At 33.5% G+C, this 12,337-nt stretch overlaps 1 long non-coding RNA gene across 1 annotated transcript; it reads left to right on the forward strand.

The window, feature by feature from the left end:
• The first annotated feature begins 9,650 nt into the window (after nucleotides 1–9,650).
• LOC130049965 (uncharacterized) lies at nucleotides 9,651–10,553 on the forward strand. Its single transcript, XR_008798305.1, has 2 exons — nucleotides 9,651–10,328; nucleotides 10,433–10,553. It is a non-coding gene; the product is annotated as an uncharacterized LOC130049965 (long non-coding RNA).
• Nucleotides 10,554–12,337: the final 1,784 nt, after the last annotated feature.

Here is a 12,337-nt window from a genome sequence, read left to right on the forward strand (position 1 = left end):
GAGTCTATTCCATCACTTTTAGAGTAGTATTTTTGTCGACATCGGTCCATTTCGGCCAGGTTTTTCAATATACCTCATTAACTTATTACAAATCTTTTTATATATTCTAATAGCCCTGGTTTTACAGATGTGCGGAAACTTTACCGAATAAAAATACTCAAAAGTATTTAAAGAGATAATGCCAGTTCAACGAGTCTATTCCATCACTTTTAGAGTAGCATTTTTGTCGAGATCGGTCCATTACGGCCAGGTTCTTCAATATACCTCATTAATTTATTTCCAATCGTTTTATATATTCTAATAGCCCTGGTTTCATAGATGTCCGGAAACATTACCGAATGAAAATACTCAAAGTATTTTAGGAGATAGTGCCAGTTCAACGAGTCTATTCCATCAGTTTTAGAGTAGTATTTTTTGTCGAAATCGGTCCATATCAGCCAGGTTTTTCAATCTATCTCGTTGACTTATTACAAATATGTTTATATATTCTAATAGCCCTGGTTTACAGATGAGCGTAAACTTTACCGAATAAAAATACTCAAAATTATTTTAGGAGATAGTGCCAGTTCAACGAGTCTATTCCATCAGTTTTAGAGTAGTATTTTTGTCGAGATCTGTCCATTTCGGCCAGGTTTTTCAATATACCTCGTTAACATATTACAAATATGTTTATATGTTCTAATAGCCCTGGTTTACAGATGTGCTTAAACTTTACCGAATAAAAATACTCAAAATTATTTTAGTAGATAATGCCAGTTCAACGAGTCTATTCCATCACTTTTAGAGTAGTATTTTTGTCGAGATCGGTCCATTTCGGCCAGGTTTTTCAATATACCTCATTAATTTATTTCCAATCGTTTTATATATTCTAATAGCCCTGTTTTTATAGATGTGCGGAAACATTACCGAATAAAAATACTCAAAGTATTTTAGGAGATAATGCCAGTTCAACGAGTCTATTCCATCAGTTTTAGAGTAGTATTTTTGTCGAGATAGGTCCATTTCGGCCAGGTTTTTCAATATACCTCATTAACTTATTACAAATATTTTTATATATTCTAATAGCCCTGGTTTTACAGATGTGCGGAAACATTACCGAATGAAAATACTCAAAGTATTTTAGGAGATAGTGCCAGTTCAACGAGTCTATTCCATCAGTTTTAGAGTAGTATTTTTTGTCGAAATCGGTCCATTTCGGCCAGGTTTTTCAATCTATCTCGTTCACTTATTACAAATATGTTTATATATTCTAATAGCCCTGGTTTACAGATGTGCGTAAACTTTACCGAATAAAAATACTCAAAATTATTTTACGAGATAGTGCCAGTTCAACGAGTCTATTCCATCAGTTATAGAGTAGTATTTTTGTCGAGATCGGTCCATTTCGGCCAGGTTTTTCAATATGCCTCATTAATTTATTCCCAATCTTTTTATATATTCTAATAGCCCTGATTTCACAAATGTGCGGAAACATTATCGAATGAAAATACTCAAAGTATTTTAGGAGATAGTGCCAGTTCAACGAGTCTATTCCATCAGTTTTAGAGTAGTATTTTTGTCGAGATCGGTCCATTTCGGCCAGGTTTTTCAATATGCCACATTAATTTATTTCCAATCTGTTTAAATATTCTAATAGCCCTGGTTTTATAAATGTGCGGAAACTTTACCGAATGAAAATACTCAAAAGTATTTTAGGAGATAGTGCCAGTTCAACGAGTCTATTCCATCACTTTTAGAGTAGTATTTTTGTCGACATCGGTCCATTTCGGCCAGGTTTTTCAATATACCTCATTAACTTATTACAAATCTTTTTATCTATTCTAATAGCCCTGGTTTTACAGATGTGCGGAAACTTTACCGAATAAAAATACTCAAAAGTATTTTAAGAGATAATGCCAGTTCAACGAGTCTATTCCATCAGTTTTAGAGTAGTATTTTTGTCGAGATCGGTCCATTTCGGCCAGGTTTTTCAATATACCTCATTAATTTATTTCCAATGGTTTTATATATTCTAATAGACCTGGTTTCATAGATGTGCGGAAACATTACCGAATGAAAATACTCAAAGTTTTTTAGGAGATAGTGCCAGTTCAACGAGTCTATTCCATCAGTTTTAGAGTAGTATTTTTGTCGAGATCGGTCCATTTCGGCCAGGTTTTTCAATATACCTCGTTAACTTATTACAAATATGTTTATATATTCTAATAGCCCTGGTTTTACAGATGTGCGGAAATCTTACCGAATAAAAATACTCAAAAGTATTTTAAGAGATATTGCCAGTTCAACGAGTCTATTCCATCACTTTTAGAGTAGTATTTTTGTCGAGATCGGTCCATTTCGGCCAGGTTTTTCAATATACTTCATTAATTTATTTCCAATCGTTTTATATATTCTAATAGCCCTGATTTCATAGATGTGCGGAAACATTACCGAATGAAAATACTCAAAGTTTTTTAGGAGATAGTGCCAGTTCAACGAGTCTATTCCATTAGTTTTAGAGTAGTATTTTTGTCGAGATCTGTCCATTTCGGCCAGGTTTTTCAATATACCTCGTTAACATATTACAAATATGTTTATATGTTCTAATAGCCCTGCTTTACAGATGTGCTTAAACTTTACCGAATAAAAATACTCAAAATTATTTTAGTAGATAATGCCAGTTCAACGAGTCTATTCCATCACTTTTAGAGTAGTATTTTTGTCGAGATCGGTCCATTTCAGCCAGGTTTTTCAATATACCTCATTAATTTATTTACAATCGTTTTATATATTCTAATAGCCCTGTTTTTATAGATGTGCAGAAACATTACCGAATAAAAATACTCAAAGTATTTTAGGAGATAATGCCAGTTCAAGGAGTCTATTCCATCAGTTTTAGAGTAATATTTTTGTCGAGATCGGTCGATTTCGGAGAGGTTTTTCAATATACCTCATTAACTTATTACAAATATTTTTATATATTCTAATAGCCCTGGTTTTACAGATGTGCGGAAATCTGACCGAATAAAAATACTCAAAGTATTGTAGGAGATAGTGCCAGTTCAACGAGTCTATTCCATCAGTTTTAGTGTAGTAGTTTTTGTCGAAATCGGTCCATTTCGGCCAGGTTTTTCAATATACCTCATTAATTTATTTCCAATCGTTTTATATATTCTAATAGCCCTGGTTTCATAGATGTGCGGAAACATTACCGAATGAAAATACTCAAAGTATTTTAGGAGATAGTGCCAGTTCAACGAGTTTATTCCATCAGTTTTAGAGTAGTATTTTTTGTCGAAATCGGTCCATTTCGGCCAGGTTTTTCAATCTATCTCGTTCACTTATTACAAATATGTTTATATATTCTAATAGCCCTGGTTTACAGATTTGCGTAAACTTTACCGAATAAAAATACTCAAAATTATTTTAGGAGATAGTGCCAGTTCAACGAGTCTATTCCATCAGTTTTAGAGTAGTATTTTTGTCGAGATCGGTCCATTTCGGCCAGGTTTTTCAATATGCCTCATTAATTTATTCCCAATCTTTTTATATATTCTAATAGCCCTGGTGTCACAAATGTGCGGAAACATTACCGAATGAAAATACTCAAAGTATTTTAGGAGATAGTGCCAGTTCAACGAGTCTATTCCATCAGTTTTAGAGTAGTATTTTTCTCGAGATCGGTCCATTTCGGCCAGGTTTTTCAATATGCCACATTAATTTATTTCCAATCTGTTTAAATATTCTAATAGCCCTGGTTTCATAAATGTGCGGAAACTTTACCGAATGAAAATACTCAAAAGTATTTTAGGAGATAGTGCCAGTTCAACGAGTCTATTCCATCACTTTTAGAGTAGTATTTTTGTCGACATCGGTCTATTTCGGCCAGGTTTTTCAATATACCTCATTAACTTATTACAAATCTTTTTATATATTCTAATAGCCCTGGTTTTACAGATGTGCGGAAACTTTACCGAATAAAAATACTCAAAAGTATTTTAAGAGATAATGCCAGTTCAACGAGTCTATTCCATCAGTTTTAGAGTAGTATTTTTGTCGAGATCGGTCCATTTCGGCCAGGTTTTTCAATATACCTCATTAATTTATTTCCAATGGTTTTATATATTCTAATAGCCCTGGTTTCATAGATGTGCGGAAACATTACCGAATGAAAATACTCAAAGTTTTTTAGGAGATAGTGCCAGTTCAACGAGTCTATTCCATCAGTTTTAGAGTAGTATTTTTGTCGAGATCTGTCCATTTCGGCCAGGTTTTTCAATATACCTCGTTAACTTATTACAAATATGTTTATATGTTCTAATAGCCCTGGTTTACAGATGTGCTTAAACTTTACCGAATAAAAATACTCAAAATTATTTTAGTAGATAATGCCAGTTCAACGAGTCTATTCCATCAGTTTTAGAGTAGTATTTTTGTCGAGATCGGTCCATTTCGGCCAGGTTTTTCAATATGCCTCATTAATTTATTCCCAATCTTTTTATATATTCTAATAGCCCTGGTGTCACAAATGTGCGGAAACATTACCGAATGAAAATACTCAAAGTATTTTAGGAGATAGTGCCAGTTCAACGAGTCTATTCCATCAGTTTTAGAGTAGTATTTTTCTCGAGATCGGTCCATTTCGGCCAGGTTTTTCAATATGCCACATTAATTTATTTCCAATGTGTTTAAATATTCTAATAGCCCTGGTTTCATAAATGTGCGGAAACTTTACCAAATGAAAATACTCAAAAGTATTTTAGGAGATAGTGCCAGTTCAACGTGTCTATTCCATCACTTTTAGAGTAGTATTTTTGTCGACATCGGTCCATTTCGGCCAGGTTTTTCAATATACCTCATTAACTTATTACAAATCTTTTTATATATTCTAATAGCCCTGGTTTTACAGATGTGCGGAAACTTTACCGAATAAAAATACTCAAAAGTATTTTAAGAGATAATGCCAGTTCAACGAGTCTATTCCATCAGTTTTAGAGTAGTATTTTTGTCGAGATCGGTCCATTTCGGCCAGGTTTTTCAATATACCTCATTAATTTATTTCCAATCCTTTTATATATTCTAATAGCCCTGTTTTTATAGATGTGCAGAAACATTACCGAATAAAAATACTCAAAGTATTTTAGGAGATAATGCCAGTTCAACGAGTCTATTCCATCAGTTTTAGAGTAGTATTTTTTGTCGAGATCGGTTCATTTCGGACAGGATTTTAATATACCTCATTAATTTATTTCCAATCTTTTTATATATTCTAATAGTCCTGGTTCTACAGATGTGCCGTAACGTTATCGAATACAAATACTCAAAGTTTTTTAAGAGATAATTCCAGTTAGACGAGTCTATTCTATCAGTTTTAGAGTAGTATTTTTTGTCGAGATCGGTCCGTTTCGGCCAGATTTTTTTATATACCTTATTAATTCATTTCCAATCTTTTTATATATTCTAATAGCCCTGGTTTCACAGATGTGCAGAAACAATACCGAATGAAAATACTCAAAATATTTTAGGAGATAGTGCCAGTTCAACGAGTCTATTCCATCAGTTTTAGAGTAGTATTTTTGTCGAGATCTATCCATTTCGGCCAGGTTTTTCAATATACCTCATTAATTTATTTCCAATCGTTTTATATATTCTAATAGCCCTGATTTCATAAATGTGCAGAAACATTACCGAATGAAAATACTCAAAGTATTTTAGGAGATAATGCCAGTTCAACGAGTCTATTCCATCAGTTTTAGAGTAGTATTTTTTGTCGAGATCGGTTCATTTCGGTCAGGTTTTTTAATATACCTCATTAATTTATTTCCAATATTTTTATATATTTTAATAGCCCTGGTTTTACAGATGTGCGGAAACATTACCGAATGAAAATACTCAAAATATTTTAGGAGATAGTGCCAGTTCAACGAGTTTATTCCATCAGTTTTAGAGTAGTATTTTTGTCGGGATCGGTCCATTTCGGCCAGGTTTTTCAATATACCTCATTAATTTATTACAAATATTTTTATATATTCTAATAGCCCTGGTTCTACAGATGTGCGGTAACGTTATCGAATAAAAATACTCAAAGTATTTTAAGAGATAATGCCAGTTAAACGAGTCTATTCCATCAGTTTTAGAGTAGTATTTTTTGTCGAAATCGGTCCGTTTCGGCAAGATTTTTTTATATACCTTATTAATTCATTTCCAATCTTTTTATATATTCTAATAGCCCTGGTTTCACAGATGTGCAGAAACATTACCGAATAAAAATACTCAAAATATTTTAGGAGATACTGCCAGTTCAACGAGTCTATTCCATCAGTTTTAAAGTAGTATTTTTGTCGAGATCGGTCCATTCCGGCCAGGTTTTTCAATAAACCTCATTAATTTCAACACTATGACACTACTATTATACATGTACAACACTAAATATTTTTTTTAACAAGACGCTTCATTAAAGAAATTTATTTAACATTATTAGTTTTCTATTCACCTAATGTATTATCTAGTTTCTTCGGGCCAAAGTGTCCACTATTAAATGTCAGCTAGACCATGTAGACAGATTCAATGATGAAATCTAGTTGTATTCACCTTTTTTGTGTTACACATACCATGTGAGAGTAAAATATAATTGTTCTATATCTATTTCATGTAAACAATATTTGGGAATTGTCAAGGTAGCTGGATAATTTTGCTGCAAGGCATTTGATATCATGATATCATATTGTGCTTGTTTTTAAAATATATATGCAAATTAAAGATTGCCCAAGTCCTATAATGAAAAAATGACAAGCATGGTGTTATGATAAATATGTACATTTTTGTTATATATGCATAATTTTGCAAGGAACTCTAGTTTTTTTTAAATGCATACATACCTACATGTATATACTGCCCACCATGAATAAGTATACACTCACCAAAATAAGTTACTTGTGCATAAAAAAGAAACATGGGTTACATCATAGATACAGATATTTTGATGCAAATACATAACTCTTGCAAATAAATATATAATGGTAGGCTTTTAACTTTTCATATCCTTCTGGTCTTTTTATTAAAATACTTGATTTTCTGAATTCTCTAAATAAGAGATATTATGTAAAATTTAAATTGAAACTATTTCGAACTATTTACTAATACATATTATTTTGTATTTGATGTGAATATAGTAACTTTTATAAGACCCTTTGATTTTTCAACTGTAATAAATCAATATCACAATTTAACAGACTATATCAAAATATTGAAAGTCCATTATTGTTTCACATATATTGAATTTGTACCCTTAACTAATTATTTTATTGAGCTTAATTGAAAGTTATATTCAGTGAATTAATTTGGCTCTTTTTCATTATATCATATGCTATTGGCTATCATTAAGGTACAATGTATCTAGGTTTATATAATTGCACCTGTCAATAAGTTAGTCCTAATACTAAATGCAGTTTGGGCAAGACACACATCAAATATTTGATGCAAGTGTACCTCTAAGTTTTGAGAGGAATTCTTAAATCATTTAACACGTTAAGGGGCGATGGCGAAATCAAAAGTTCAATGTCTGACAAAAAACTAAATTCACATCAAAATTGGTACCGTATACGTGTTACAAAACATGCGAGTATAAATAATACTGTTATACTTTTACTTCTGTTTATTCACAAATTAAAGTGTACATTTAAAATATTTAATGTTCATTACCGGTAAAATGTAATATATTATTATGTGGTTTTTAACAGCCACTTGTCTTTTTTCCACTAAAGTGAAATCGATGTTGGATGACAAAAACTTATTTGAGTTTTTACTCCCCCTGAGGCCCCCTAACTATTTGAATTTAAATTTTTTTCCTGACATTGGTCTTTTGATTTCGCCCCTAAACATGATGGACACTCAACAACCATGGATCAAATTCTCTATGTTGACTCTGCCATTGACCCAATAACCAGAAAACTTACTACAAAATTTATACTTAGTAATAAGTTTTTATACAGGACCCTGCATACAAAATAACCTCTAAAGTAATAATCTTGAATACTTATGATATTCATTGTAAAATTTAATATTGTTTATTTATTCTATTAATATATATCATAGGGGCACATACTTCATTACGATTTTATGTCTTATTTTAAGTTATACATACACAACTACATGTATATAATTTATTGATTCTTTTAATAGATACCTAAAATTGTTCAAATACATGTTGTCAATATTTGAACAATGCACCCACATGAAAGAAACATGGAAGAGTGTGGGATGCAAAACTAAACAATAGTAATTTGTCTGTATGCGCATGTACGCGCACGTACGTGCATTGCAATTTTGGTACAAAAAAATTGAAAATCAGAATTCACAAGGAATCAACATGAAACCTTGTTAGGATGATAGTATATCATTTGTATATACGCAAAATGATAGTTGTGTTGTCTGCACGCGTGTGCATGCACATGCATCACATTTTTCGTACACGAATTTTGTAATCAGTGTAACTTTTTTGTTGCTCATTCAAATGGTTTGATATTCATATTATAGGTAGATATTGAGATCCTTAACTGATCTGCATTGTCAAAATTACCAATCTGCACGCGCATGCACGTGCGTTTCTTTTTGATTGGATAATACATGTACTAAAACATCTGTAACTCTCTTATTAATGAAGTGAATGAGTTGATATTCACTTCATAAGTAGATGATATGTGTATCTATATATTGGTGTAACAAAAAATGCCAACGCAAACGTGCATGCACATGCATCATATTTCAAAAGTTAATTTTTTGAAGGACGATAATGTTTTGGTTTTTCATCAAATTCTTTTGATTTTTAGGTTTTACATGTGTCTTGGTACTCCTTACAAATTGGTGTGGTTAAAATTACTGGTCAGCACGTGCACGCACGTGTGCTGATTTCTGATTGGATGATTTTAAAATCACTATAACTTTCTTGTACTTGATGCAAACATTAAGAAATTCTTTCTGTGGGTATATGATAGAAAGGCCTGTACTAGAATGACATCAACAAAAGTACGGAATCATACTCGTGTGTGCATGTATGCAAGTGCATTGCTTTCTTTTATTTCTTTGCACTGAAATGACCATAGTAAATCATAGTAAACGTACTACATGTAATTAAAGGCTAAAATAAAATGATTTTTGCTATAGGTTTACAATGACTTTACTTTTTAACTGGTTTGGGGAACATATGTAATGGTCCCAGTTACAATTAGAACTAGTTACAAATGGAATTTTGATTTTACTTTAGATTGCAGAATTTTTATCTTTGATATGATTTTATAAAGAAATGCAGCTCATTTTTAGCTCAAGTGAGCATTTCTGATCACCCATTGTCTATCGTCTGACTGTCTGTAAACTTCTCACATTTTCGACTTCTTCTCCAGAACCACTTGGCCAATTTCAAACAAACTTGTCAAAAAGCATCCTTGGGTTAAGGCAAGTTCAGTCTGATGAAATGAAGGGTAACACCCTGCCCCAAGGGGAGATAATAGCGAAATAGTAGATATATATTGACAAATTTATAAAAAATTCTCCACAAAAATCCTGTGGGGATCTGTGTTGGAATAGATCCTCAGTACCCTCTTGCTTGTCGCAAGAGGCGACTAAATGGGGCAGTCCTTTGGATGAGACTGCAAAAACCGAGGTCCCGTGTCACAGCAGATGTGGCACGAGATAGATCCCTCCCTGCTCAATGGCCCTAAGCACCGAGCATAGGCCTAAATTTTGCAGCCCTTCACCGGCATGGATGACATCTCCATATGAGTGAAATATTCTCGAGAGGGACGTAAAACAATATTCAATCAATCAATCTCCAGTACAATACTTCCAGAACAAGCAGGCCAATTTCATGCAATGAAGGGCCATGCTACCTTTAAAGGTATAAAAGAGATAATTACAAAAATAGGGAGGGGTCAATTAAAAATCTTCTCAAGAACTGCTGGGCAAGGAAAGTTCAAATGTTCATGGCAGCTTCCTGACATAGTGTAGATTAAAGTTTGTTGAAACCATGGCTCCTGGGGGGTAGGATGCCCGGGGCTACAATAGGGGATCAAAGTTTTATATCTGAATATATAGGGAACAAATCTTTAAAAAGCTCCTTCATAAAGCAATAATTATATATAAATATTTATTATATTTGATATATATATTTATTTGATAGTAAATATATATAATGCTATCCATTTCACGTAATTTTTGGAATTTTTTAATTATTCTGATGTCAACCTTACACGTATATTTTTCACAGGTTTTGAATATAATGTCTCTAGTATGGATATGTTTGACGATTGTTACCATGGAAACGAACTCACAGACCAACATGTATGTCAAAACAGGTGGGTTTTTTTGGTAAATTAAATATAGTGGTACCCATTTCAATCAATTTTAGAATTTTTAAATTAGTCATACCCTTCCGTTTTTTGGTGTTTTTTTTTTACAGGTTTTGAACATGATGTCTCCAGCAAGGATATGTTTGATGACGGTTACCATGGAAACGAACTCACGGACCTATGTCAAAAATGTCTTTTTCTGATAAAATAAATATAATGCTATCCATTTCATTCAATTTTAGAATTTTTTAATTATTCTGATGTCAGCCATACACTTCCGGGTTCTCTACAGGTTCTAGATATGATGTCTCCAGCAAGGATATGTTTGATGATGGTTACCATGGTAACGAACTCAAAGACCTATTTAGAAATGAATTTTTCTGTTAAATTAAAACTAATGCTAATTACTTTAATCACTTTAGGAATTTTTTCACTGCTCTGATGTCAGTTCCATACCCCCTTTTAGACAAATAGTAAATTTCAGTCAATTATAATGTCTCCAGCAAGGGTATCTTTGATGTTCGTTACCATGGAAACGAACTCACGAACCTATCTAAAAAAATGTCTTTTTTCGATAAAATGAGTACAATACTATCTATTTCACTCATTTTTAGGATTTTTTAATTACTCTGATGTCAGTCCCATACATCCTTAAATTCGGCCCTAAAGGCGGCATCTTCATGTGAATATCCGCTAAACTTAAGGAGTGAAAGTTTGTCCCCACATGTAGGTACATTAATGCCTTGCTTATTAGACCTACTCACTACCGGAGTCGATGTGTTCGCTGGTGTTTTAACTGACCACGGTGGACTCTCGTCACATAAGTTCTTCACGAAGGTTTGCTCATTTTCCCGCGAATACGGGGTCAACACAGGCATCGATCTCCCATCAAATTGAAACGTTCCCATACCATTAAGCAACATATTATTGGGATCGGGGAATTTTGGATTCTCCGCCATGTTGTATCACTCATTTACTATCCTGAGTGTTTATGTATATAGTCTACATTGCGATCACTTATCACAAACTCAAAACACATGCTACTCAACGTCTGCCATTTTTTAATAACGCACAAACCCAACCCAGTCTTTTCCGGAATACATTGTAATAGTAAAACCAACAACGACATACAATCCGAATTGCCCTCTCAGTGACCCAGTATACTCAGATACACAACAATGAATTTGAACAGGTGCTGTGCGATAACCGCAAGATAGCCCCATTAGACATTCAAAACCAACTTCATCCTGGAAACGTCTTTTTCGGGGGACTGATTAATGCCGCAAAATTGAAGAAAGCGAGAAAATCCATTATTCAGATTTCTGTTCTATCTACCCTTCCGTCGATAGATAGTGTAAATATCCCTGCAAACACTCATAAATCCTAACCCAGAATCGCAATAGCATTAGACAATACTTTGGGATAGCAAAGGTCAAAGATCATCTAGGAACTTCTACTAACCTGTGTTACCACAGAAAATAAACTGTAAACCAATGTTTGCTCTGTGTCAGAATTACGCGGAGAACGGGAGACAACTCCTCTGTCCTTGCTCGGACGAGCAGCTCTGTATGACGAGGGACCTGTTATACACCAAAACTCGTGCCGACGGTTCACACAGGTTATCAAAATGTGTAAAGTATATCACTTTCATAACGTCTCATCACAGGGTGACCCAAACTTTGATCTTCGAGAGAGGAGGTGTCTTAAACTCAAAGGAGAATCGAGGACAGATTAAAGTATATGAATGAGTATGCAGTGGATGAACACACACAGCCTCAATACGATGTCATTGATAAAATGCTCGCTATGAGATCCACTGATGAATTACTTATAAATTCACTTCGGGGTAAATTTGAACAATATACGACATTTAAGACCCGCTGGGCCAGAGTTAATAGTGGGCAGGCCGATAAACCTGACGTTGGAGATCATTTATAGGTCAGCTGCCGATCAAACGAACTCTCAGCTGATGATCTTATCGTATGTTGCTTTTAGGGTGGATATAAAAACTACCC

This window comes from Ostrea edulis, chromosome 9 (assembly GCF_947568905.1).
Source record: "Ostrea edulis chromosome 9, xbOstEdul1.1, whole genome shotgun sequence".
NCBI classification, from domain to species: Eukaryota; Metazoa; Mollusca; class Bivalvia; order Ostreida; family Ostreidae; genus Ostrea; species Ostrea edulis.